At 43.6% G+C, this 24,644-nt stretch overlaps 1 protein-coding gene across 2 annotated transcripts in view; it reads right to left on the bottom strand.

Moving 5' to 3' along the window:
* The window catches only part of ZC3H7B (zinc finger CCCH-type containing 7B), a 195,973-nt gene extending 172,768 nt beyond the window's left edge, over window positions 1-23,205 (bottom strand). Inside the window, exon 1 of one of the 2 annotated variants that reach the window (XM_069231242.1) lies at window positions 22,957-23,205. The gene's annotated coding sequence lies outside the window, so the exon portion shown is untranslated. Of the gene's footprint in view, window positions 1-22,802; window positions 22,902-22,956 lie in introns of those variants that run through there. The other variant, XM_069231243.1, reaches the window with a different exon arrangement.
* Window positions 23,206-24,644: the final 1,439 nt, after the last annotated feature.

The raw sequence follows: 24,644 nt of genomic DNA, 5'->3' as shown, positions 1-24,644 counted from the left end.
GCACCGGGGATTTGTTTTTTGGTGCCAATGTCACGCAGGGGGAGCGACCCCGTAGGCAAGGGTCGCTCCCGGGGGGGGGGTCGGGTGGGGGTTGGGGGGGCAAATTTATTTTAGGCCATTTCTGCCCCCCCGGGCCGCACAAGTCACCCCATCTTGGATTCCCCTAGGTCTCTAGTTTTCAGAAATGCACAGGTTTGGAAGGTTTCCCTAGGTGCCGGCTGAGCTACAGGCCAAAATCCACAGGTAGGCACTGTTTTCTTTCAAAAATGTGGATGTGTCCATGTTGCGCTTTGGGGCGTTTCTTGTCGCGGGCGCTAGGCCTACCCACACAAGTGAGGTATCATTTTTATCGGGAGACTTGGGGGAACGCTGGGTGGAAGGAAATTTGTGGCTCCTCTCAGATTCCCGAACTTTCTGCCACAGAAATGTGAGGAACATGTGTTTTTTTTAGCCAAATTTTGAGGTTTGCAAAGGATTCTGGGTAACAGAACCTGGTCCAAGCCCCGCAAGTCACCCCTCCTTGGATTCCCCTAGGTCTCTAGTTTTCAGAAATGCACAGGTTCGGTAGGTTTCCCTAGGTGCCGGCTGAGCTGGAGGCCAAAATCTACAGGTAGGCACTTCGCAAAAAACACCTCTGTTTTCTTCCAAAAATTTGGATGTGTCCACGTTGTGCTTTGGGGCGTTTCCTGTCGCGGGCGCTAGGCCTACCCACACAAGTGAGGTATCATTTTTATCGGGAGACTTGGGGGAACATAAATTAGCAAAACAAGTGTTATTGCCCCTTGTCTTTCTCTACATTTTTTCCTTCCAAATATAGGAGAGTGTGTAAAAAAAGACATCTATTTGAGAAATGCCCTGTAATTCTCATGCTAGTATGGTCACCCCGGAATTCAGAGATGTGCAAATAACCACTGCTCCTCAACACCTTATCTTGTGCCCTTTTTGGAAATACAAAGGTTTTCTTGATAGCAATTTTTTACTCTTTATATTTCAGCAAATGAATTGCTGTATACCCGGTATAGAATGAAAACGCACTGCAGGGTGCAGCTCATTTATTGGCTCTGGGTTCCTCGGGTTCTTGATGAACCTACAAGCCCTATATATCCCCGCAACCAGAGGAGTCCAGCAGACGTAACGGTATATTGCTTTCGATAATCTGACATTGCAGGGAAAAGTTACAGAGTAAAACGTAGAGAAAAATTGATGTTTTTTTCACCTCAATTTCAATATTTTTCTTTTTCAGTTGTTATTTTCTGTAGGAAACCCTTGTAGGATCTACACAAATGACCCCTTGCTGAATTCAGAATTTTGTCTACTTTTTAGAAATGTTTAGGTTTCTGGGATCCAGCATTGGTTTCATGCCCATTTCTGTCACTGACTGGAAGGAGGCTGAAAGCACAAAAAATTGCAAAAATGGGGTATGTCCCAGTAAAATGCCAAAATTGTGTTGAAAAATTGGGTTGTCTGATTCAAGTCTGCCTGTTCCTGAAAGCTGGGAAGCTGCTGAGTTTAGCACCGCAAACCCTTTGTTGATGCCATTTTCAGGGGAAAAACCACAAGCCTTCTTCTGCAGCCACTTTTTCCAATTTTTTTTTAAAAAACCCAAATGTTCCCTGTATTTTGGCCTATTTCTTGGCCTCCTTCAGGGGAACCCACAAAGTCTGGGTACCTCTAGAATCCCTAGGATGTTGGAAAAAAAGGACGCAAATTTGGCTTGGTTAGCTTATGTGGACAAAAAGTTATGAGGGCCTAAGCGCAAACTGCCCCAAATAGGCAAAAAAAGGCCTGGCACAGGAGGGGGAAAAGGCCTGGCAGAAAAGGGGTTAACAGCAGTAATGCTGAACTCGCATATTTGAAGGAGCACTCATATGTGAGAGTGAAGAAAAAGGCAACTGTAAAATACAATATTTGCCTAGGAATACACAATTTGAGACCCATTTTTGGGTCATGTACTTTACAGTTAGGTCAAGTAGATTATTCAAGCTACTCAACCTGCAGGTCTAGTAATTTTTGTATGATTTTTCGAGGCCTGATAGCCTGATTTACAGCAGAGCTAAACAGATCAAGAATGCTCTGCAAATGAAAACTCAAGGTTCGCCGAACATGAGCAGGAAACAAAGGAAAAAAAAGCCCACTACAGAAGAGATATACAGGAAAAGGATAATTATACAGTAGTTTGTCCCTGCTCCCAAAGAGCAAAGGGGAGGACAAAGAGGCATGACTGACCACCAGCAAGCAAGGATTTTTAAATGACACTGAAACGAGAAAACGAAATGGCTTTAAGCCCAAGAAGTATACAAGAGGCCGTACGCTTAAGCTCGACTTAGGAGAAGAAACAAACAGTACACCCAATCGGAATGAGAGGGAGTTTTCAGAAGAAACAATGAACAACACCACTAACTGACACTAATCAATATGTTTAATAGAACTTTGACTGTAATTACGACTTTTTTTCTGTTCAAACACACCCATAGGCTATAATAATGGTAGCCAGGATGATGTTTAAATGTGCATGTAAATGAAAATTACATAAAATATATATGATGAAAAATTTAGGAACTCAGATAGCAGTCTTAGACTTGGGGCCTGATTTAGAGTTTGGCGGACAGGTTACTCAGTCACAAACGTGACGGATATCCAGGCCACGTAATACGAGTTCCATAGGATAGCATGGATTTGTAATACGCCGAATGGGATATCCTTCACGTTGGTGACGCTATAACTCCGTCCATCAAACTTTAAATCAGGCCCTTAGTAGTTAGAAAAGTAATTTCCTCATACACAACATAGAATTCTTTAATAGGTAATATGCAGTATCACTGGAACTATGCAGCAGGAGAGGACCAAATTATGTGGCAGAATTTACTAAATGATGCAGCAAGAACAAGGTAAATTATGCAGAGTAATACAGCACATTTTGTGATAGTATAACCACATCATTTTGACAATTTTACAAGTTGACAATGTCTGGTTTCTGGTTAAAATCTGTAGCTTATGCAACAGATCATGGATTATGCGGCAAATGTGGAAAATTCATAAATTTGCAGAAAACACTGTAGCTGCAAAATTGCACAATTCCAGTGGCACTAGTTATATGAAATGGCTCACAATGAAGAATGCACTACAAAGTATGGCCCTTTAGAAAATACCAAAACTGAAGAAATAAGATAGTATGGGGTCTGTACCAATCTGAGTTCCAATACTAATCACAATTTACACCAGCAAAGACAACACAGATTTTTTTAGGTTAATTAGTCAATAGTGATTTACTAAATTTATGCAACAAAAAGAAATCAAACCCTACATGACGCTCAAACTAAGAAAAGCTTTAATTTCATTATAACAAGGTACCATTGGAATTATCCCACCCTCAGATAAGTGAGGGATTGTTATTTTATTTAGAAAAGCCTATATTTCAGAAGCAATGAGCAGGGGTGTGGCTTGGTCAGTAAGATTGGAGGTGATATAAGCTTCAAATTTCCCAACAATTATGCTGGCACAATGTCAAAATACACTATATAACAAGCAGGGCGCATGAGAGGGGCCTAACAAGGAATGGAAAAGGAGACAAATGTGGATTGGTAGGAGTACTAATTGAGAGAAAAGACAATTTTTGTAAACAGTGGTCTGGAAGTCCTATAGCCTGAAAACCAGGACATATTGTTTGAGTTCAAGGACAACAAGTTTTCATGTTTATTTTGTCCTTGGGAAAAGTAGCCCAACCCACTGCAGCACAAACCCTTTGTCTGCCAGTTTATAGGGAAGGAAACTGTCTGCAGGTGAGGTAATATTTGTGCCCATAAGTTATTGCTGTTCAAACTTGTATTTATGGTTATTAATGCAACGCCTATATTATTAGCGTGAGCGCTCTTATGAAATGTTGTAAGGTCACACTGTACTACCGACAGTGGTTTCAGTGAAAACATTTGTTCATACGCGTTTGAAAGTTTAACAATATGAGGCTATGTATAATGCTCCCACAATCTGACGATTATTGGCTTTCAAAATTAAATGTTCAGGAAAAAACATTTTGCTAAATTAGTGTGGAATTTTAGGTACTATTTCTTTGAAGCATCATTTAGTAAAATGTGTTGATGAATGCTAGCATTCTCAAAAAATATTCATAACGGAAAATCAGTGTAAGCAATTTCAACAAGATTATGAGAAACATGAAAATAAAGAAGCACTGGCAAAGCCAACCGATCCAATACCGGTGGTCAGTCTGTTGGTTTTGTCAATGTGTGTTTTGTATTGACATGGCTTTTGTAACACTTCACAGAAGTAGACCAAGAAATCATACTCCTAGACAATATTTGTGAACTGTATTTTAGCATGAGCAAGTATAGATTTGCACATGCAAAAATCTACTGGAGTATTTACAAGTTCACTTTTCCTCCAATCACTTTTTTCCCCAATCCTGGAAGAATTTCTACATCTGCCCTTATCAGGAGTAAATTTCCAACCTTTCTCAGTAGGGGGAAAGATTAGAGAAGAGCTCATGAGAATCCTTAAAACATGCAAGTTAGTAGGTCTGCACAGACTTAATTCCAGCCCTGGAACTATTGCTTACTGCTTCTTCTACCTCCAGTATGTATGTAGATCTGCAGAACGGTGGCAAAATAAAGAAACTGCTATAGTAGGGCTTGAAATTGCTAGTATTCAAGCCCTACCATAGTATTAGCTCTGGCATAATCAGAGAGGTTATTATCAGAGCTCCTACATAATGAGATTGCTGCAATAATTTGTCACTGCACAATATGGCGCCAAAGGGACAAGTAGATTTTTTACAGGACACAGATTTATGAGGCAACCTGTCCCATGCAGAAGTGGATATTTTGTTAAATTCCACACCCCTAGTAAAGAAACCAACATTTTCGGGGACTTCCAAAACAGAGAGGGAGAAAGTGAGTGTGCGTTTTTGTCTGTGCGTATAGAAAACTTCCTGGTGAAATCCGACAGACATTTCCCATACCTGACTAAAAGCACCCAAACACAGCTATTTATCAGAAAATACATTTATCAAGGGGGTGTAACACCCCAAACACCTCCTTCCGCCAAAACTATGCCATTGGCAATGAGACAACTGAATCAGTGAATGCTATTAGAAAATCAATGAATTATATTATCCTTAAGAGTAAACACAAATAATTGTTATTGAAGCGGGAAAAACAAGGAGTGCTGCAACAGGAAGATACAGGTGGAGGGGCTAGGCCGAGACGCAGCTCAACAACTAGAGAAAAATGGCAGAGGGGGAAGGGGGGATAAAATATAGAATCAGACTAGAATCCAGTATTTTATGTACCAAAAAAGCAAATAAAAACAATTTAAAGAAGGATGTTACCAATCCACCAGATAGGCCAATTATTACATTCAAAGGCAGTCTACTAGAGAGTATTTTTTACCTATGGATACCACTGTAGGAAAGTGCCCCTTTTTGACATGGTAACCCCTACTTTTTGCCTGGTACATGATGCAATTGTGACTGAAATTGCTCTGGGTTCCTGCCATCCAGGCCCCCAGTGCCAGATCTCTTTTCCTAAAACTGAACAATTGTTCCCCTATTGGCAATACCTTTGGCACCCCTGTAAGTTCTTAGTAAATGTTACCCCGGCTACCTAGGGCATGGGCACCAAAGAGGTTTCCCAACGGCTGCAGCATGTATTGTGCCACCCTTAGGGACCCCTCACCTCGCCAATGCAGACTGACATTGCAAGCCGCGTGTCTTGGTGGAACTAAAAGTGAAAATGTGCCACGTCCCCCAACACTGCATGCAATATACATAAGTCGCCCCCACAGCAGGCCCTACAGCCTGAAGGCAGGGTGCATTATATATCATGTGTGGACATATCTGCTATGTCGATTCTTAGACACACTGAGTGAACAGGGAAGCCATTTTAAGTGCATGTGCTGGACACTGGTCAATACGAGTTCCCCAGCTACATGACAGCTTCACTGAACCTTGGGATGTCTGGTATCAAACATCTCGTATCAATAAATTCCCAATGAGGCCCCTGATGGATTTGTTAATACATGTACCCAGAGGGCACTTTAGAGGTACCCCCTGAAAAACCTACTAACTATCGGTGTGCTGACTGACTAGTTTTATCCAGCCTGCCACCAACAGACATGTTTCTGACCCACCCCCTTCCCCCCACCCCCCCAAGGGCGAGAGCCTTTGCCCTCAGGCAGTTAGGAACAACGCCTGCTCTAGGAGAGGTATTTACAACCCTACACCCCCCTCAATGGTATGACCTGCAAATCTGTATTCCATGGCAGTAGGCTTCAAAGCAGCCCATCATGCCTGGTATGCAGATCTGGCTTCCTTCAGAATGGAGATGCCGACACCCCCTGTCCAAGGGCCCATTTGGCACCTGGACAGGCAGGAAAATTAGTAGTCAGAGAGGTGTGGCCATTCTCAGGCTAGTTTCACCCCTAAGGTGGGCTACCTGATGGGGCCACGAAATCTAGAAATCTGCCATCTTAGAGATGGCAGAACTAGGAACTATGGGACACGGTTGCTCTCTTCCCACAGGAAGTGGTCATATCGGGGGCCTAGTAACCCCAGGAGTAGGTAACCCATTGGCTATTACCCTTCACTCCCCCTAAATTCAGTATTTAGGGGAGCCCCTGGCACCAGGAAATCAAATTCTTGCTGACCTACAAATTAGGACAACACTCAAGAGCTGTGAAAGCAAAGACTGGGGAAAAAAACAACTGACTTGGCACCAGCCCTGTCGGCCGGTCTGTTGTTCCCAAACTGCGTCAAAGTTGTCTTGTTCTGCAAGCTGTCGTGTCTCCAAAAGCCTGGGAGGACTGCCTGCCTTCAACAAAGACCCACAAACTCCTGTGGAACAGCAGAGTTGCTTCCCTTGCATCCTGCAGGCACCCCAAAAGGCCAGCGAGGACTCCGAACTGCCAAAATCTGACACCAGAAAGCACCACTGCACCCATGCCACCTAGCCCAAGCTGAAGTGAGCCAGCACCCACCCCCCCCCCCCCGGCCCTTCGGAGTCAAAGCTCCCCCGGACTTGCCCACTGTGGGCTCACCAATGCTGCCAGCAGCCTCTGTTTACAAGCCCCCTCGACCACGAGTGCTCCCGGTGATGAAAATCCGATGCCTCAAGACACCTCTGCACCCATCGTCCCTGGCCCATGGAGAAGAGGACCTAAGGTGTCCCCACATCCCCGAGTATTGATCGAGAAGAGCTGAGCCCACTTGCTGTTTCAGCCCGACTGGCCTCCCAGTCCAAACCTGCAGCCTCTTTTTTAACCAGAGTAATCCGCATTGACTAACATTGGGCACCCGACGCTGCAATGCACCTCTGCACCTGGTCGACCAAGTGCCTCCCGGTGTGGCATTTTGGTGCTGCCTTGGACCTTGCCCCATACTTACTTTAAGTCCAGGAGATTGGTCCCATAAGTTGCTGTTAAGTACACTAATGCAATACATGTTTTTCCCCCATAGGATAACACTGAGCACCTGACGCTGAAAACCACCTCTGCATCAGTGCCACCAGAGATGACCTGTTGGTGCTGCCTTGAACCTTGCCCCATACATACCTTAAGTCCAGGACACTGGTCCCGTACGTGGCTGTACTATACCTGCATGCTGTATTTGTTTTTCCTCCATTGCATAACATAGCTGTCTCTTAACATTGCACTGTCGACTTATAAAACCCGAAAGCATTTCTTGCAAAACTTACTTACCTGATAGTATGGATTCTGGTGCCTAAATATATGAAAACATACTTGCTATTTTTATAAATTGGTATGGATCTCGTTGAGTTGTGAGCACCTTGGGATTGCTAGAGCAAGCCCCTGTCCACAGGTAACGGAACCCCTGGACTCTTTGCACAGTATCTTTCATTTTGATATACCCAGTGGTTCCCAACATTTTCACTTCTGTGGACCCCCACTTTATCATTACCGGAAGCCGGGGACCCCCACTGAATCATTATTGGAATCCAGGGACCCCCCCCACTGAGTCATTACTAAAAGCTGTGGACCTAATCTGCTATTATTTTACTTTCTAAGCAGTCGCAGACCCCCTGAGGTGGGTTCGCGGACCCCCAAGGGTCCCCGGACCACAGGTTGGGAACCATCGTGATATACTATATAAAGAGCCAGCTTTCTACAACCACTTTTTATTCCCTTATGTTCCAAGTCTTCAGTCACATGTGAGGGACACCTAAGACTTTATATCCAAAACATAAAAAAAAATTTGGGAGGAAAATTCTATTTTATCCTCCATGGAGGTGAATGCCTTTCATACGAGCATCAGACACTGCAAAGGCATATGTTTCTGTAAACATTTTAGAGAGCACATCTACACTCTTTTGGTAATGATTATGTTATGCCTACATGAAAACATCTTTCTGTTTGAAAATCAGTACTATAAATAAACCTGGGGAACAGTTATGGGTACTTGCTTTGCCTCTAGCTATGCTAATCTGTTTATGGGTTGGTAGGAGGAGGGGTGGGTATGGGTGCAAGACATAGAAGAACATACCAATAACTTGGTACCTTGGCTAAGGTACACTTACATCTTTTTTCTCATTTGGAGAGGGTCTAAAATGAAACAAATTCATAAAAAATTAATAAGAATGAACTCAATCGGAAGTTAACGATCACCATTAGTAGTACCACTGTCAATTTTTGGGACTTGAAGCTCAAAATCAATCTGTATACCTTATATAGGAAACAAACAGAAAACAGGTAACTCTATATTTTTGCTGATGCATGGTTTACAGCGAATATTTCAGAACTAAATTAAATTGCAGCTCTAATTCAACTTACACCGCAACCCGAGATGCCATGACTGATAGATTTGAGGAACAAGGATATAGAATAATAATAAAATATTCAGACAGGCATTCCTAGGAACTGACAAATAGATGAGGAAGAATTTCATGTACAACAAAACCCATACCTCAGACATCTTCCACTACGGCCTAGAATTACTATACTATACTTACTATAGTATACAAAAAAAAGACATTGACGGAATGCTTGAATCACGGTCAGCCACTGTTACTTACTCAGGGATGCATCCCAGTCCATTGTTATTTGCATATCATACCACCTCAGTTTAAAACCAGCCATCTGCTAATCAGTCTTGACCAACCTCCAATGGGAACAATCTAACCCCAACTGCCAGGTCTAGTTCTCCATAAACCAGAATACAAGCAGCCCAGAACAGCATTCACCCTAGTTAGGGCTCATCAGCCAGGGATAGCTTGGTTCCAATGACACAGTGTGCACCGGATCCAGTCTCTGCATAATCTTGCCATTAGGATGACACACTAAATTATACACTATGTATTTACTTAGGTCATTACTACCTACAACACACAAGGCAACTCAGTTTGTAAAACTCTTTCCAGACACTAACATTTTCAGAAGTTATAAAATATATTTACTATTGGAAAGCAATAAGAACCAAACCTATCATAACTTACAGGTAGAATCCATCTCTAAAAGACGCTGATCCACAGTCATTTTGGACAGTGTCGCAACATTCTCCCCACGGACGCTCAAACATTTTTTTTTCTTTTGAATCTGAGGGCATTGCATAGTCTCTGAACATAGTACAAATATAACATATTTCCAATGACAGGAAAACTGCCCAAGACACAAAACCAGGAAACACAACGTGTAAATTGGATTTTGTTATAAATGCAATCACATGACTGTAAACAATATTAAATATGCAGTACGATCTTTGCAGTTTAAAAAAAAAAAATAATAAAAAAAAAAAAACTGTTCTGACAGGCAATCACCAACAAAGACCTTAATTATAGTATGCCTAAGCACTTTGAAGATAAACATGATAGTGACTGGACACAAATGAGATATTTGGGCATTGTGTGGAGGAGCTGATAGACTCAAATGTCTAAGTCAAATGGAATCCCATTATATTATTGATGCTATTTCATTGTTTACTTTGGGCATGAATTGAGATGAAGAAGTCTTGGTGCACCTATAAAGAGCATATGGCTTCCTTCAGACTTGTAATGGACTCCTTATATGTTTCAGCAATAACTTGTAATGTAGAAATCATATGTTTCTTGTGCTTTTATTCACAGGGTTGTTTGGGACAATTTATTAAAAATCACTGAAGACTTACATCTATGTTTTTCATATGAGATTACCCATGGAATCGGTAAAAGGAAGTACTGTATCTTTACACAAGTTAAACTGATCTTCAAAACCTAGTAACATGATTAAACAGATTCAGGATTGGTTAGCCCTATGTGATAATGAACTTTAGCAATAAGTACAATATAAAGGTCCATCAGAAGAATGAAATCAATAATGTCACTTATCCATCAAGGGAGACTTGGCTTGTTGTTTGCAGCCTTTTGATAATGATTAAAGCAGCACTGCTCTTTGTCCACAGTATGACCCAGTCCAAGGATTGTCATATGAGGTCGAAACGTCGACAATTTTAAATCCAATAAGTTTTGATTATGAAAATCTCATAATGTATCTATATATGATTGACTTCTATAAAATGTTGAATGAGCCCAAATTTTAATTGCATATAAGCTAATTTTCATTTTATCTCTAGCTCGCCTGCACCTCCTGCAGTTATTGCCTTGCACTGCATTCTGTTCTGCCATCTTGTCTTACATTTTGCAACTAAAAACCTTTGAAAAATGTGTATTTCCAACAGGAAAAGGAGAGAATAAAATAGTAATTGTTCCTAGCTGTAAACAAGCCTCTTTAACATCAATTGCATGCCTCGCTGATATTTCCACACAGTTATTCCTGATTTGCATTCTTTTTGTAGGTTGGGTACAAAAGTAAGAAAATTGCATTATGAAGAGATCCACTCCTTCCATGCCCAAAACCTATTTTTAGAGTTGATGAAGTTGATTTCCCAAGCTGAGACATTGGTTATTGAACCCAGATATTAAGGTGGCAATTTCTTGGCAATTAACCTCCTTCCAAAAATTTGTTAAAACACCAGCGGGTCTAGAGGTGTAACATCAGCCATGTCTAAACTCCTACAAGATATCGCCCTTCGTTGTGTTGCCCTTACAGGCATAAGTGGGTTGCGACTCTAGTAGTTATACCCAGCCAAAACAAACTACATAAAATCTATCCAACCTCTTGTGAGCTCAGTTGGAGGGGATTCGCTGTACCACAACTTTCGACTCATCTGGTGGAATTTCCCTCATATGCAACTCTTATGGACAGAAATCTTTGCCACCATTAAGACAATATTCTCTGCCTAGTGAAGTTGCTTTCATCCCGCCTGGGTTTCACGCCACCAGCTTAGAGCACCAAAATAGGGCTGACAGTATGCGCATGAGTATCTGCCTTGAAAGTGGGGGAGGGGCGTGCAAAATAAACTCTGGCAACTCAATGGGCAAAATAAAGAAGATTCACCACCTAACTTGCACTGCAACGGACAGTAATGGGAAGGCACCCAGATCTTATATTGTTGTTTCTGTTGATTGGGTTGCTGAATCTGCAGCTAAGTGAGGTACATTGTCCACCTAGGCTGCCTTTGACATTTAATAATGGCCCTCAGACAGGGCACAACTACAGTGAAATAAATTATTAACTGTCCTTTCAGCACAGCATTTTGAACTATACTGTTGGTACATTGCACAATCTAGCAGAAATTCTATCCCAATTCCTATAGTTTTTGTATAATCATTCCACCAGCTAGACTAAAGAGAAAAAATGTAATCAATGTCGTAAGTGACACTACTTTTAATACCTCAATAAATTAACCAAGTAGGAGATGAACAATGAGATGTGTTCCTAATCTAGGGTAGATTGGTCCTGGCTACCTGAAAGAGCGCACGGCGTTAAGCAACTCAAGATACCGGAGCCGGAGGCTTTCTCTTAATTTTGTGCACAGTGAGTAATGAGTTGGATTCCAAGGCTCTTATTGCAGGCACAAATAAAATGCCAAACAGAAAATAGGAAATTCACATTATGAGTGCTGGGTCTACCAAAAATTACATCAAATCTAAATCAAACAAACAGGCATGGCTGGGGTGGCCTAGATGGTGGCAGAGAAACTGTGAAGCTTCTGAGATAAACGCTACAGTTTTGCAACATCCTGCTCAGATCAAGCGCAGCGGAAGAAGAAATAGATCCAGGCGTCCTACTGAGCAGAAACAGACATCCTTTAAAAAAAAAAAAAAAAAAAAACGATTTTCCCCAATCTGCCTTATTCCAAGGAGCTGAGAGCGGTTCATTGAGACCGCATGGCAGGGAAAGAGTTCCGGGAGCTAATGGACCAGTAACCGTAGTGGACCGCAGGTTCCTTGTGGATTGACCCATCCCTGTAGGATGACTCAAGGCTGACCCTGTTAAAAAGCAGGGCACTGATGGGGTCCATCACCTAACCATGGACAACAAAAGACAGAGGGCAAAGCAGCTTTGCCTGAGACCATGAACAGATAGGACCTGGGCTAGCGAGAGTGAGGTAAGAGCTGGACAGTGCACTGGTGACCAGCAAGGGCTCCTCCTGCCCCTTACTTAGCGGATAAAAAATACGGAGGCCGGAAGTAGGGGCAGGAGGTGGAGTCAGATCACTGCATTCCTCATCCCACGCACCTTATGAGAGACAAGGTCCAAAATCATGACAAAGCAGGATCCCACACAGGAGCACAAACAGTAAATTAAGTGTGAAGGAATGAGGTAATAGTATGTTATTCATTTTTTTCTCCCCAACTGCTAAAATCATTCTAGTAGCACAAGTCTGAGAACTCTGCAACGTTATCTAATGAGGATAACCCCTGCAAATTGAAGCATTGCCCCCGATTAGCCCGTTTGTACAGCCTCACAGATCCAAAAAGAGAACTGGGTTCAACTGACAGACAGTTGCCATTTCGTGAAAGCATAATTATCTGTAATGTACATATTAGAGTGTCATCATGTTCTTTTGCTTTATATTGACAATGAACAGAATGTGAACGGCAGGCATTTGTTGTGATATTGCCAATACAGGTTTGCGCATACAATCTAGCGTTTAGGTACATACCCACGTCAGGATGTCTACACAAACAATAACATGCCTTATAAAACACCTTGTAAGACAAAGGCCATTAGAGGGGGTTCCACCCACGATATTCCATCTATTCTGCACGTCACTTTGGAGCAGACCTCAGCCTTTGTGTCTCTACGAACCCTGATTTGGAGACTGGAGGCCGACCTTGTCCTAACATAACGGGAGTTAGATTGCGACTCATGGACACGGCATGGGCAGATTAGGTTTATCACGCCTTGTTCTCGTTAGGGTAGCAAATACGCTTTAGGGAGGAATTTGCATATTCATGTTTATTGCAATGTTGGGGCAGTTCATATTTACATTGCTTATTTTCACAGTCCTGATTTTATTACTTGTCATTATCCTAATCATTGCAGCTCAGCATTTTATCACAGTCTTTTCAATAAATGTATTGAAAACTATCCTTCATCTTCTTTCTCGCCTGTGTGTGTATACAAGAGACTTACTGCTAACGAGAGAAAAGGGTAAGACTTGTTGCACAGCAATTTTACCTGAGAGCATCTTCCAGAGTCCATGTGCTAGGTTGCCAGAAATCACCTTTACTATTTGGGTTTTGGTGAGGTGCTGCTAGAGAGCCGGAAGGATTGGTTGACAGCTACCACCTGGTGTAGGAGTGACTCAGTCACCTACAAGCAGAAGTGCTGCCGCCCCTAATCCAGCAGTCTGGTAGAGATGTGAGGGTCCTTATGACAAGGCTGTTGAAAGAATGACAGCAGCTGAAACCCACATCTCAGTGCTGAAAGATACTCTAACAGAAGTCTAAGCTACTCTTAACCAATTGAGATCGTCCTCCAGCATATTAGAAAATAGGGTTGAACATAATGAACAGAGTAGTAAGTAAGTCCACTGCGTAAATATGAGGAGGGTTGGCTAATATTATCTTGTTGGTTCAAGACAAGATCAAATGTGATTTGCTGTAACAAATAGATAGATTCCATAATGCAAAGTATCCAACAGCGTTAATTCAGCAAACCAGGCACAGCCAAACACTATGACTGAGACCAAGATGTGGAATGCCAAGGGGCTAGGCAACAGAACTAAGAGGGGCCAAGTAAGACATTATCCAATCAAAAAGCCAACACAATATTGCTCCAATGAACACACTTAAAGGGTAACCAGTGACAGTTTGTAGGCAGAGGGAAATACAAAATCTTGAACTAGTCAATGAACCCCACTGGGTCTGTAGGAGGGGTGGTCCTAGTTAAAAAAGAAAAAAAAAAAAAACATTAATACCGAAATCAACAAACACAGCAAAAAGGTATACAGTGGTACTGAGAGGGCAGCAGACACTCCTGATAAATGTACATCTGCCACCAGGATTAGAGAACAACAGGATACAACGTTAAGCAAACTTGTTAGTGGACTTACTACAAGCACCAACATTACTGAGAGGACACTTTCATCTTGTTATGGGCCAAACAAAAGGGAGATTTAGTGCTTAGAATAAGACAGATCTCACACAAAATGTAACAGGCAAATTCACTAATGACATGAGTATGTGACATATGGAGGACAGTGCACCATACTAAACAATGATTCCCCTATAACTCAGGATCCCTGAATTATTATTCAACAATTATTTTTTCACTCATTAACAAATCAACAGCTTCATAAATGTAAAACACCTAGAATGGGGGATATCAAATCATTCCTTACTAGTAGTGACACTACTTTAAAATAAAAAGAAACAGCTAGGAGACTGGAGAACCACAGTAATAGAAACATATTAGTCCAACAATAAGGGTTCAGTTGAAAGTACTGAGACATTATGCAAGAACTTTAGGACAGTATTAAGGGGGAAGCTGATTTCCAAAGAGGTGGGAGACATCAGAGAAAGGGGCAGCTTGGCAAGGCCAGACCTACTGACTTTGACAATGCTTGTTCTTATTAAACAACCCAAAAGATAAGAAATGTGCTGGCCTGTTTTACTAACTAGAATCAAGAAAATATTTTGAAAATGAAAAATAAGGCTTAAGCGATAGACAGATTGCCACACAATCTTCCACCTGCATTGATTGTGAAGATCAGTGACATCAACAGCCACAAGAAGGGAGTCCACTGTTGTTGCTCCTCTACCAGTAAATAGGTTTTAACGTGAAAAATGTATCGCATTTTGTGTACAGAATTTTTCAGATACAATGGAGAAAAACGGGTAATTTGCGGTTTGTAACATTATTCGCTTTTACGCACTTGGGGCATAATCACGACGGATCCGCCAAATATTTATTCAAACTGTGAACCTGCTAATTTGAATTAGTATGTGGTGCACAAATTAGTAGGCGCACATTTTGCACACTTTTCCGAGTTTCACACCTCTGACTGGGGAATACTGCACGGATGGATTGTCCATTCCAAAAGGTGCAATTTGATGCCCCAAACTAAAGCAAAAAAAAAACACTCCTGATTTCCATCTACACTGTAATCCCCTTTAGAGTGAAATGGGAGTTTGCAGCCAATATTGGATTGCAGGCTGCACTGTGACTGGGGCTTTAGAAAATCTTTCTACTCCAAGTTTCTAAAAATAGAGAGTAAAATACTTTCATCTCAAAACCGTATCTGGTGCCTTGTACTGTACTGAACTGAAATATTTATTGCACAATTATCTGAAAGCATTCTAACAAGATACCAATAAATTTGTAACAAAATTGAGCTAGACTGTTGTGTCGACAGGGCTGTGGCGACAGAGGGGCTGGAGAGTACTATAAATAATCACACTGGCACACGTATGTCCATCGTGGGCCTCTTCTGGGTAGTCGTTCACCCCATGGTCGAGTGCGGGGTCTCACTGTAGTTTCCCAAGAATGAATAGATGGCAAACTCTGAAGCTTGATGGCCAGCTGATGCTATGCAGATGACTATGTTCAATGTTCGCATAAACCTTTCGACCTCACCGTTAGCCTGAGGCCAATAGGGGGTGATCTTGCAATAGCGTATGCCTGTCGTTTTGAGATAGGATGATAGCTCATGGCTTTGGAACAGGAGTCCGTTATCTATTTGCAGTTCTATCAGGCCATGGGTGGCCAGAATCTTTTCTATCTTGGGGATTACTTCGCTCGCATTTAGTGACGGTATGACCTCCACCTCAGGATATTTTGAATAGTAGTTTATCACTACCATGGTGTGTCTCGCATTGGGGATACTCTCAAATTCTAGGCTGGTTCGGTCTCTATGGTTGCGGGTCGGCTGAAATCCCCAGAGGCTTGGCACCACTCACAAGATCAAACAAGTGCGTTGACTTTCTTGTCTACCTAAGGGAACCAGATTTTGGTCCTCAGTGGATTATTCATTTTCAGCATTTTGTGGCGTCTGTTGTGAGCTAACTTAACTACGCGGTCAGAAACGGCAGAAAAGAGGACAAGCCGGTGTCTTCTCGATAGGGTCCCTCCTAGATCGGCAGTTCTTGCCTGACATCATACAGGCTTTCCATTATTCGTCTAGCTTCTGTGGCTGTTTCTTAACAGCGTGCCATTGGTTGGTTGACAGGGCACCTAGAGCTTTCTGGAGGCACTTCTCTTGGATGGTTCCTTGTCTAATATCTTCTGTGGGCATTGGGAGTGGTTGAGATCGGTCAGCGACATACCTCACGTCCTCTTTGCAACGATCGAAGTATCCGAGTATGGTATCCGCCGAGAGAGCATCTTTCGTGGCGAGGAGTGCTGCATCTTGAGCTGGGCCCCATGACCAAGGTGCTGCCGCTTTGATGAGGTCTCTGATTGGTTGAGTGAGTGTTAAGAGATCTTTGATGAACCATCTGCAGTAGTTCACCATCCGACAGAAACTGAGGACCTCCGATATGGTTATAAGCGCTGGGGCATCTTTGATGTCTCGTACCTTCTCTGGGCGGGAGCTACACCTTCGGAGGTTTTGCTTTAGAAACTCACACTTACTGTGGAGAAGCATCAGGCCAAAGTCTTGGATTCGTTAGAATACGCCCCTTAGTCTTGTGTTGTGTTCCGGTATTTCTTTGGCATGTACCAGAATGTTGTTGCTGATGTTGACGACGCCAGGGAGCCCTGCCAGCAATTCCTGGATGACATTCTAGAACACCTCTGCGGTGCTTGATATTCTGAGGTTCAGCCTCTTGTAGCGACAGAGGCCTACGTGCCTGGAGAAGGTTGAGATGAAGCATGACTCCTCTGCAAGAACCAATTGGTGATATCCAGTCCGCAGGTCTAGCTTGGAGAACCAGCTGGTCTCACTTAACTCGCTGATCAGGTCATCAATTGTGAGGGTTAGGTGTTGCTCCCTTTTTATTGCGGCATTTGGAAGTCACATGTCCACGCATATGCGTACCTCCCCTGGTTGCTTGGGTTTAGGGGCCACAAAGATCGAAGATACCCAAGGTGAGGGCCTAGTTACTTTTTCGATGAGTCCACCTTTCTCAAGCTTGTCTAGTCCCTGTGGCCTCAGATGAAATGCAACACATCAGTGACGGAGGGCTACTGGCTGTACAGAAGCATCAATGTGCAGCTTAATCTCTTTGTCACACAAGCAGCTGATGCACGGAATACCTATGGGAACTCGTTGAGTATGTTGGTCACCGATCCTTTGTGATCTTTTAATGTGAACATCATTATGCCCAGTATCTGTGCTGTGTTGCATCCCAGTAGCATTCCATGGCCATCCTCTTATACTTGTGCTTCTGCGGACTGTGATCCATACATTATCAGTGATTTGAATCGGCCTTGGAGGTTGAGCGGGCGATTTTGACCATATGAAAATACTTTCACCTTGGCAGGCAGGATCATGTAATTGTAGGTGTCTGAGGACATGATGATCATTGATGCTCCTGTGTCTACCACCACGAGGGTGGGGTGTTCCAATATTCTTATCTGGCACTGTGGAGGTCTCTGGGGACTTTGGGTGCCAGCTTCAATAGCAAAGATAGAGTGAACTGTGTGTTCGTCATCATCGTCCATTTTGCTGTTGTCATCTGGCATGCTGATAGCAGCATTTAGTTTTGTGGGTGGCCTCTGGTTTGCTTGATCGGTACACTTTCAGTAAGTGTTTGATCTGCCCACATCTGACACATTGTTTCCCTCTTCCTGGGCATTCAGCGGGCGGTATGCAGGTCCTCCATAGTATCCATACGTTCGGGGCAGCAGTCTGTTCCATTTGGTGTTGGGTCTGGTGGTCAATGGTGTGATGGCGTTGACCGGTTCCTCTTTGATCTGCCTTTGCTTCCATATGGGATGCCCTAGCCTTTGATAACTATTTGGTTTGCCCTATCAGCAGAATATCTGTTAGGTGTCTCCCTGACTCTAGGATCCTTTCGCGTAGTTTGATTGACACGCACACTTGTATGATCTGTCCTACGATTTCCTCATTGTCGTCGGCGAACCTGCAGTTCTTTCAGTCTCATGTGAAATATGTCAATGGATTCATCCGCTAGCTGCCTGGCTTGTCGAAATACGCAAACTATGAGCATTTTTGTATGCCATGGGCTCGAAATGCACATTGAGAGCGGCGATCAGTGTTGGTGCGTCTGCGGGTGGCTTCTGTAAACATTTTGGAAAGCCTATGTATGTCCTTGCCACCTAGGTGAAGAATCATTTCTCGCTTCAGGGCATTTTCTATTTTGGTGGCTTTGAAAAACAGCAATACTTGCTCCATCCAGTCCTTTGCATCCGGGAGATTGGGCTGACGGGCCCTTTCTAAGACAAAACTGTCTATGGACGGAATGGTGGCCATATTCATTGACTTTTCACTGTGCTTTGTACTTTGGCGGTCATGCAGGGGTGCTCTGGGAGGCGATATAGGTTTTGCTAGTGTTGTATTTTTGTGCTAGGCGACACCCAGGCTTCATGAGAGATGCTGCTGCCAGTGTAACGGGAGTGTCTCTTGCTGCTTTGCTGCTTACTGTTCCTTTTTCCTTTGGTTCATATACTTTTTTTCCATGTACTGGAGGCTGCCCCTATTTTCTTATTGTGTGTGTCTGTATCCTCTCTTCTTTCGTAGCTCCCACAATGTGTCTTTTCTTGTGGTCAAAGGCTTGTGTCACCATACTGTGTAACAATCCAGGGGCAGGGCTAGCAGTAACAGGCTTGCAAGGTGGAGAGTGTGGCCACATGCTGTGCCAGGAAGGATGTCTTACCGCCTGGGAGTGCGTATGCTCTCCTCAGGCCAGGAGCGGCACCGTGTCTGGCCTTTGGTTTCCACCACAGAGTTGCTGTCATTTTGGGTTTTCTGACGGATGAGGAGGCAGCGAGGTGCAGGGCGGCAGGTTGAGACATGGTGCCAGGATTCTGTCTGGCCGCAGTGAGCGGGTCGGTGCACCTCAGTCATGACGCTACTCCTCGACTTCATGGTCCAGAGCGCGGTGGATCCAAACACACCCTTGTCCTCAAAATGTTGTGTCGAAAGGTCTGCGGCGACAGCGGGCTGGAGAGTACTATAAATATTCACACAGGCACACGTATGTAACAATGCTTTACACAGTTGGTCAGGCTGGTTATTCACTGCGCCACGTTCACCTCCTGACCACACCTGCCAGCTTCCTGTATTTTATTTATATTTCATTCCCCACGTGGTGTGGGGACAACACTAATAATCATTAATATGAAGGGGTCTAGCACGTCGACCCCTCGCTTGAAATGAGCAACTTGGTAGCACCCGCAACCAATTGAATCACTGGTGCGACACTACACATGAAAAATATCTTATCCTTATTGAAAGCAGAAGTCAGCCGATACAGTTCAATTGGTGCCTTCTGGTTAACACCACAAAATGCCCCATGGACAACAGTAGCCTCTCAGAAGACTCCAAAATGTCCGTCTTAGATACCACAGTAAAAACTCAAAATACCACTTTGCAGAACTACAAATTTATACTATCTTATCTTGACTCAAAACGACTTTGTAGAGAGCCAAAGAACCCCAATTGCAGACACCAAAGTGCATCCATTATACAAAGCCCAAAATAAATCCCTTATAACACTCCACGCTAATCCCTTATAAAGATCCCAAAACGCCCCTTATTAGGCAACCAAAAATGTCACTTCATACATATCACAAAATGAGTTGCACATGACCAATAAGCACCTGACACAGACCCCAAAAATCCACCATAAGGAACCCAAAACGAGACCATAAGGTGCCACTTGATATTTCAGCCCTGAAAATGCGCACCAAATTCCCAAAATACCCCTTATACAGACCCTAAACAAACCCAATAGATCACAAAAAAACTTCGTACCACTCACCAATGATGGTTAAGCCAGCTGTATAAGAGGGTGAGCCAATTAAAGTGAATGGTGAATGAACCAATTTTGGAGAATGAAATGGCTTAAAAAATAAGGGTGACTGCGCTGAAACCTATTGGGTCGTTGTGTTTGTCAGGAGTGCAAATATATGTGTAAAAAGAGGAGACACTGGGCAAATGAGGTTGAATTGATGGTATCCACCCCATTACACCAAAATCCCCTTGTACGGGTCTAAAATACTTCTCAAACAAACCCTGAAATAATCTTCTCAAAACGACCCACCAATAAGACCATAAAAGAGAACACTAGGTGGCGGAACTCAAATATCAAGACAATTGGTAACCACAGGATCATTGCTGGATAGCCTGATATCACAAAGAGGGAGCAGATATCCAGACATGGGAGACCTTACATGCGAGGTCCAGTGTGTGGTTCAGGTTACAGATATTACTGTGCACAGAAAACATTAGAGTCTTTATATCATGATAATGGGTTTATGTGTGATACATATAACAAATGGAACACATACCAGGAGGTGTGGGACCCTCAGATATCAAGATCAGATTGTGGTTCAGATATCATGATGGGGGTTTCAGATATAATGACAGGGAGACCTCCAAAACCATGACAGAGAGTTATCAGATATCACAATAAAGGGGTCCTCACATATCACGTCATCAAACAGTGTGACGGGAAGCGTTCAGATATACCGATAGATGAACCCAGATATACTCAGGAGAGGGCCCCTGAGGTATCAGGACGAGGGTGGGGGGCTCACATATCATGATGTGTGGACGGATGTAACAAGGTGCCCTCCAATATGATGATGCAGAACTCAGACATCATAAGGCGAGCCCTCACACAGCATGGCGTGGGGGGCTGTAATTACGCTCATACACTCCAATGAGAGCTTTTTATACAAGGAAAACAAGCCCAGGGGCAGCTATGATCCTCATCTCCATCACTTTCAACCTATTGCCCCAAATCATTCCAATTTCAAAATAACCTATATATATATATATATATATATATATATATATATATATATATACATACACACACATATACTACAAACTTGCATTATATTTGGGTAGAACTATAATGAGGCTGTAAGGAGTATGGATTAACTGAAATACTATAGGGGGCTCTGAGATGTTCTGATATCCTGTCAAGGAGCATTTTACAATTTTTAATATAACAGAGAGGAGCAGGACGTTAACACACAGTCAGGGAGCTGAAGCTCGGGACCTCGGGAAACTCGATCGACCGAATGCCCTACCCGCGTTGGATTTGGAGGTCGCTGGAAGATTTTCAGTGAATAAAAGCATTCAAAATGCCACGATGACAGGCTCGTCTCTGCCAGAGGTCGGGCGGCCGGGTGTCTTACACCCACCTAGATAATAACTGTCATAAAAAATAAACTGCAGAGTGCCCCGGAGTCTGCGGCCTCCCCTCCCGGCTCAGCCTCCACATCCCCGAGCTCTCATAGAACTAGGGCCACATCTCGCTCCACCGCCGGCGGAGAGAAGCGGGTACTGGCACTGCCCCCCGCCCTCCAATGGAGCACGGCACTTCACGGGCCGCGCTTCACTGAATTTGACCTAAACACTCGGCCTTAAGCGGTGGGGGGGGTGGCAGATGATGGCAATTTTCAAGCCCCGGAAGGGGGCATTTTGTCAGAGCGCGCAGGTAAGTAAAAAAATCGAGGGTTTTAGGTAATTGGGACTAAATGCCTAGCTACTTTTGGCAAGGGGATGGTTTAGTGTAAGGGGAGCGCGACAATTCAAATGAGGGAAGGACACGAGGGTTTAAATCAAACATTTTCGGAGAAGGGGGGGGGGGGGGGAGTCGAGATACTGGAAAACTTCAGTGCCAATTAATGAATTTTTAGAGTTCATAGAATGGCAATTTGTGGTTCAAATAAAGAACTGATGAAAGGCACGAGGATTAAAGTATTTGGCATTTCAAGGATTAAATATATGGCATTTCGGTTATTAAATAAGGGACATATAACAGTTCGTATAAGGGACTACTTAGGGTTTAAACGAAGGACACTGATGTGGAAATGAGACGCTTGAGAGCTCAAAAGACGAGTACTTATTAGCTCAAATGAGGGGTACTTAGGTGAGCAAATGAGGGACATTTAAAGGTTCGGGTTCACGTCATGTACATTTAAGAGTTTGCAAAAATGAACACTTCTGGAATCAAATAAAGGAGACTTTGAGGTCCTAACGGGGGAAACGCAACAGCTATCTGTGCGTAAATGAATGGAATATGTGTACTGAAAGGGTGATATTTGAGGGTTGATGCAAAGGACACGTGTTCAAATCATGGACATGTCAAGGTTCAAATGATGCACACCTGATGGTTCAGGATACATGAGGGGTCAGGCAAGGAATACATGAGGGTTCAGGTGAGGGATACATGCGGATTAAAATGAAGAATGCATGAGGATTCAAATGAGAGACATCGTGGACAAAACAGAATCATGAAAACAGGCAGGTTAAAAGAAAACTTAGCTCTTAAATTACAGATCATGGCTATGCACTAATAACACACTGACTCTACCCTCTCTCGATTTCCGAGGAAGTGAAGCAGGCCCTGTAGCCCTCATTTCAGTGAGTGGCACTATGCATGCTGCTCTGCACCCAGCAGCCCCAGCTTCCTGTGTCCCTGGCACTAGGCACCTCCCTCTTCCTGGTCTGTAGGCCTATGCACTCACCCTTCTGTTGCAGCGGGAAGCCACAGACGCTGCGTGTGATCAGGGTCCGGGAAGCATGTCCAGGAGGTGAAGCCGGAAGCTGGCCTCCGGGCGCTTCTGTCAGTCTGTCTGTCTGCAGTGCCCCTCTGCTTGTGTGTCTGTGATGACTGCCAATCACTCGCCCGTTGCTTTCGTTTCCAGGTCTCAGACTACGGAGGCAGAGCCGAGGCAGTTTCAGAGCTCTCGGCTCCACCTCCTGTACTTCCTGGCTCCACCTCTGCATTCCCAGTCCCGCCTTCTCTGTATCAATTCCACCTCTTGACATCCAAGCGCCGCCTTCTCTAGCGCAGCTCCGCCTTCTGTACCCCCTGCTCCTCTCGTTCTACTTCCCAGGTCGAACCTTCACCTCTGCTTATTTTACTCTCCAGCTGTAAAGTCTCTGCCTCACAGCTCAGATGCTCCACCTTACCTCTTTCAAACATGTGTGCCAATCAAATATACTCTGCCTCCTAGCCAGTCTAACCTCTTCCGCCCACTTTCCCTTTCTTAACTCTTAGCTCCACCTTTGCCTTTGAGCTACAAATCCCTTGCTCCACCATCGTCTCCCAACTGAAATTATTAGACACTCCACACCTGCTCTGTCTCACTGCCTCTACAACCTCCTCTTTGTCCTATTTTCAATAAAAATAGTCTAGCTATCCTGTCAAGAATTTTCAGTTCTATTAAGGCCAGGATTCTATGTCAGGACCAGAGGATTCTGATCATGCTTTCTCTATCTTTACTACTCGAAACAGCAGCCAGCCATAATAAAGTAAAACACAAACAAAAAAAACATTTCCCAAGAGGAATCAATAATGTACCAATCATATGTAGATTTCATGTACAAAACAGAGAGACACCATCTTGACTGACTCTTTGCTGCTCCACAGTCAAGGCAAGTGCCTCTCTGGAGGGCTGGCCTTTAGTACTGCCGAGGTGGACACAGGCCCAGGGCACCAATATGTTTAGGGGCGCATGGAGCTGTGTGCAGTTAGACCAACAGCAGCTCCCTTCTCATCTTGCTGCAGGCTTGTCCTTGTCCCTGCCTGTTCTGTCTGATTTGCTAGTTTAGAGTGGTTTTACTCCTTCATTATCATACAGCAGGTGATGTTTTTAACACCCCTTTAGCTCCGTTTCTTGCCATCCCTTCACTCTCTGACCCCTGCTGACACACATCAACAAAACCATCTACATGAGGCAGCAAAGCTATCCGTGATTTAGGTGAGCTCAGGGAAGTCCGGGGATGTTTGTCTTCAGGGGCTCATCCAGGTACTGACCACTGAACACAAAAGGGACCCCCTGCTGCCTCATTTAATTCACTACCATCAGCAAGGGCTATACATTTATCTCCGCCAATGCCCAGGGTAATATCTTACCCAAGGCCTGCTCTGCCTCTCTGTTTTGCCTTACCGTGCTTAATATGCTGATATGTGTATTTAATTGACTCTAATGTACGTTTTTAGGTTTGGTTTTATATATTCATGGTATGCGCGATGAACGCTGTTTCTTTGTCAAGTTGCCGCTTGTTTATTACTTAGGCTTCGTTCGCTTGCTGTGTTTTGAAGTTCATGCCTGCTTGTTTTTTTCACTTTTGGCTTTCTGAAAATGCATGTTGCACTCGTTTCTTCTTCCACCCTCCCTGTGTCAAATTCTGGCTCACGGGTCTCACA

This window comes from Pleurodeles waltl, chromosome 4_2 (assembly GCF_031143425.1).
Source record: "Pleurodeles waltl isolate 20211129_DDA chromosome 4_2, aPleWal1.hap1.20221129, whole genome shotgun sequence".
Lineage (NCBI taxonomy): Eukaryota > Metazoa > Chordata > Amphibia > Caudata > Salamandridae > Pleurodeles > Pleurodeles waltl.
This window is presented reverse-complemented; position numbering and strand designations above follow the sequence as displayed.